This window comes from Apteryx mantelli, chromosome 1 (assembly GCF_036417845.1).
Source record: "Apteryx mantelli isolate bAptMan1 chromosome 1, bAptMan1.hap1, whole genome shotgun sequence".
In the NCBI taxonomy this organism is placed as follows: Eukaryota; Metazoa; Chordata; class Aves; order Apterygiformes; family Apterygidae; genus Apteryx; species Apteryx mantelli.
The window spans coordinates 105081116-105086320 of record NC_089978.1 but is presented as its reverse complement, the minus strand read 5'-3'; positions in this window follow the sequence as shown (position 1 = coordinate 105086320).

Here is a 5205-nt window from a genome sequence, read left to right as displayed (position 1 = left end):
TTGCAAATAGTAAATCCACTGAAAAATATGGCCTCGGTCTTTCTGGAACCATCAGTGGCTTTCAAACTCTTTGGACTGGAAATATATTTATTTTGGGGAGTGATTCATAAAACTGCCTGGGGGTTGGGAGATGGGAGTCAACTCTCCTCAAGCAGAAGAAAGAAAAGAACTAAATTTACTTGCATCCCACTGAATCCTTTCAGCCCTGAAATGGTGCGAAAAGGAGGACATTTCTTCCTGCAATTTTTAATACCCAACTTTCCATTTTGTTTGCTTTTTTCCACAAGCCCAGAATTCAGCATTTTGTTCAGGTTGAATAGGATATTTTTTGCAGAACAGAATTCATTCTTTTTTTTTTTTCCTCTCAAAAGAAGAGAATTTGAAATCTTTCATAACTTAGTTCACTCTAGAAAGATTTTGAGCTGATTTGTTTCGTTTGGCTGATGTACTGAAAAAATCACTTTTATTTTCATAGCCCTAAGCAGCATCCAGTAAGCTCTTCCAAAATCTTCTGTATCTAGTCTTGTCATTTAATGATGAATTTGGAAAAGATAAAAATAAAAAAGAACATTTTTCTCTTTCAATTGTATTTACATTTTAATTGCAAATCCTCTGCCCCTGACAGCTCTGCCTATTTGTAGCTGATACACCCCCCTGAAAATCATAAAGATAACATTTAACATATAGTGCAAGGTTTTCCTCCTAAGGATAAAATGGAATCCAAATCATCACTACACTTAATGTAAGTCTCTATCCTGAAATCCTTATCAAATGGCATTAGTTTAGTAACAAAAAAATAGAGTGGTATCAAGTATGGAAACAAATAAAAATTTCCATCATGCATAAACTTAAACAAAATACAGAGGATTTCAAAGTTACATATGTTAAGAATGGAACCGGTTATAAAATAAGTACAAGATTAGAGCCAAATATCTGCACCTTTGGTTAGTTAAACGTATATGCCCAGTAACGGGAAACTCTTATTGATTTCCAAGTCGGGGGAGGCAGAGCAAGGGAGCATGCTTATGAGAACCACTGCATTGCCTAGCTTGACTCCATAGTTTGAAACCTTTAATATGTGTTTGTAACGCAGGGCAAAACTGAGCAGCGGGAGGTGCATCTGGAGCTCCATGGCCTGGGAAGAGCCCTGCAGTGCCAATGCAGCGATGCAGAGCACATCACAACTCAGCTGGAATTGGATTTTGGCAACGGCTCAAAAGTGCTGTAAAACCAGTATGCACTTACCCAAACCATACTGGCAACAAGAAGAATAAGTAGAAAAAAAAATTAAAAATCCCTCCTACCACTTGGAAGGTATCCAGCTGCTCTGCTTAAAGTCTCTGCTGCAGCAAAGGGAATGATACTTAAACCTTACACCCACTTCACACCAGTCCCACAAACATTTTAACATGGGTTTCAAAGCTCAGGGTGTGAGCAGGTCCTACTGACATCAAGCTGCTTTATTTTATGATTTCCAAGATTCTTTTATACACCTTTCTGAGAGTCTAACATCAACTTTCCTCCCAGTTTCATGACTTAGCAGGTGTGACTCTTTCTCTTGGGCCTGCTCTTGGTCTTTTCCTTTTACTAATTTGCTGTGATTTTTCTGGTCAACCATGTTGCACCTGGCAGGTGGAACACGTCATCTCACAAATTTTAGAAAATGAGAGAGGTTTGTGCTGAACTGCAGAATAAAGAGAAGAAATAACCCTTGCTAGAAAGCCAAAAACAAATGTGTTTGAGGCAAGGATGACACCATCTCCTGGCCTTATTTCGACTGGCTCTTTTCCAAGACCACCCACTTTCAATTCTTGGTCTACACGGTTGGCCAACACCCAGCAGACTTGCTTTAAAACTTTTGCCCCTTTTTGGTTCCCCAGACCTCTGCCTGACAAATAGCTTTAAAGTTCCCATCAATAACTCTAAAGTTAACCATAACAGTAAATGTAGGTTCCCAATTTCACATGCATTAGAGGACCTAGAAATAACACAGGTAATAATTCAAGTGTTGTTCATTTTAGTGGTCCATGCCAACCTTGACAGGAGGCCCCCAGCTTAGCTGCCTTCCAGAAATACGACCTGATAAAGACCTATTTTCCAAAAGGCGCTACCTCTATATGCCCACTGCAAAATCTCCCTGTGTGGTGGGTAAACTTTTAGAAGAGATGCTACAGCAAAGCACATGACAGGAGCTGTCAAACAACCCCCGCTGTTGTAAAAGAGCTTTTGTGTAGCCAGGAACCACTGCACACACCACTTACATCAGAGAGCTGGGAGCACGTTGCAAAGGGGCCATGGCCACAGTTCTTGAGTTCTGCTGCTTTGCTGTAGAGTAGGGTGAGACTGGGCAAGAAACTGGATTTCTGATTTCTGCTGCCTTCATTTAAGGTTAGAATTTCATCTCTTATGTTTTACTTTCCTCTCAAAAAAATCCCTCAGACTTTTCCTTCATCTTTTTGTCACTGCATTGGCATAAACTGGGGGTCATTAGCATACTCCTTAACATACCGTTGTGCCTTTAAGTATTTACAGTCACCTGATTGCAATTAGAAATAATTCCTCTTTCTGCTAAAGCACGTTCAGTATATGACTAGATATATACAATCAAGATCCCAAATCCTATGGTGACTTTCAGATAACTTTTAGCTTTTCCTATGTGTGAGAGTTCCCAGGATCGAGACTTGTATAGATAGGGAATCCCTGAAAATACAAACATAGACTTAAAATACTGTCTGAAAGTTTTATTCATGTTTTTGTATTACTTTAATGTCACTCTATATTCAGAGCACATATGACTTTCTTTGTAGGAAGTAAACCTCTTCAAGCTGCCAACTGAAAAGGGGATTTCTCATCCTCATTTATTGTGTTGGCTATTTATTGAAGGCTTTGAATTGTGGGCAGAAGACATCAAAACTAAAGTTACTTAATGTTTTATTAGAAAAAAATAAACCTTTCTACTAAATATTCATTTAATGAACTAAACATCTGTATGTTCAGGCTAGTGTTATGGCAAAAACCCTTTTCCTGTCAGTCTAATTTCTCCTTCTTCAATCTTTTTTTTTTTTTTTCAGTATTAGCAGAGTCTAGAAGAATTTCACAAACCTCATGTTTTTATCCAGTGTGACATAAAGTTTGAAGGACAAGACCTCTTGTTGTCTGTTTTAATCAGGAGCATGTAATGCCTATCTATGAGGTATGAATTTATTTTTTGTTTAGCGTTAATAGCAATTAATACCACACTGTTAAGGAAGTCTTTCTCATTAGTGTCATGAGGAAATCATAAAGACACAGCTGGGTTCCAAATAATAGCTTTTACTGAGTAGGTATATAAACAAATACAGCTTAACTCCATGTGCCTTATTGAGTTTTGGTGGTTTCCACGGTGGAAAACAGGGAACTGTAGCAGGGGGCCCAGAGGCCGCTTACAGGGACCCATGCAAACCCCAGGCACTATATGTGCTGCGATGCAGAGCTGTGGGCAGGAGCTCTCTGGCCTTGGCTCCATGTGATTTGGCTCATATTCACGCCGGCTCTATCAGGACCTCTTAGTCCTGAAATTTTGAAGGTTTTGGGCTGAATGAAGCCAGTTTTCCAGTGCTGCAGAGTTCAAGTTCAGAGAAAGCAAAGTTTAAGCCCACCATAGGTTTAAATTAAGAGATGGGTTGTTTTTAAAGGAACTATAGGACAAATTAAGAATAAGAGCATTTTAGATACGTACTTAAATGGGCATATACGTCCCAAGTTTGAACTGAAGAAGGATAGGAGTAACAATATAGCAAAATACAAAAAAGAAAGAAAGAAACAAGAGTGGAAATGTTGTTGTGAAGGTGTTTTTGAGGTGCAAGGACAATAAACCTTCCATCCCTTCAGAGGTGCTCCAGCGTGGGCCACCAAAAGAAATGTCAGGGCATTTCCCTCAGCCTCGTGTAGGACCGAGCGTCTCTCCAAAACGCCGCCGCGGGGTCAGCCGCCATCCCCCATCAGTCAGCGCGCCACGTTAAAGCACCCCGTCCACACTGTTAGCTCCCTGGGTCTTGCTCGGACTCGCTCGCTCAATCCCCCTCTCTCTGCCCCCCAGCCCCAACTCCGCAAGCACCTGCTGGCCCCAGCGTCGGCCTCTCAGCCCATAAAAATCACCTCTGCTATTCCGTTAACGTCTCCACGGTCCCTTGCGGTTACGAAGGACTGTGGGAAACAGGATGCCGCACAGTTTCATTTATATATGGTCATAAATGCATTCTAAGCCAGTGGTTCTCCACCTCTTTTAATCCCTCTCTCGAAACGGAGGGCTCAGTACATTGGGGAATGGCCCAAGGGGAGAGATCGCTGCCCTAGGGGCCCCCTCAGCCTCCCCAGCGCCGCCCTCGAGCTATGCACATGCGTGCCGGAGCAGCCGGGCAGCCCTCGCGGGCGCGCTGGCACGGCCGGGGTCCTGGCACGTGCCGAACACCACCGGCGACCGTCACGTACCCACTCGCTGAAGGAACAGTACAACCTGAGCATTTTGGGCGGTCAGCAACGGCGATGCTGGCTGACAGCTGCCACAAGGAGAAATGGTGCGCTTGTCCAGTGCGAGAGCAGGAGGAGGAGGGACGCGAAAGCAGGCCTGCAGCTCAGCTGCCGAAGGGTTTAGGGGGTGAGGCTCCTGCCAGCTCGCAGCATCTGATTTTCATCACTTGCCACAGGCGCACCAAGTTTTCCAAGCGCCGTGCCGGGAACACCTTCCCCGTCGAGGCTGCACGCAGCCTCGCAGCGAGAGCCGGCGAAAGCCTGCCGCGGCAGAAGTCCCCCAGCTCCGCCGGGCTTTCCCACACCGCGCAGCCACATGCCTCCGGCGCCAGGGCAGGGGCTGGGGTGTTGACCCCCCCTGCCACCACCACCCCCCTTCCCTGTGCCGCTGAACAGCTGCTTTCTGCTGTGGCTCACGGATTTCCATGCTGCACCTGAACCAAAACAGACCTGTTGCTTGCCGGGTCCTCTGCAGGAGGGCAGAACTGGGCAGAAAAAGGAGCTGTCAAGAAAAAGCCTAAGAAGCAAAATTATGTCACTATTAACTTGCAGTTATTTTTTGACGTTAAGCTTTTTTTTTTAACTTTAAAATATTAATAGGTTATAAGCTGTCTTTTGGAAAAGTATTATCCATCTACCTCCTTGCCTAGAATTTGAGCGGAAAAGGTTTCATAATGCTTATATTTTACCTGAGGT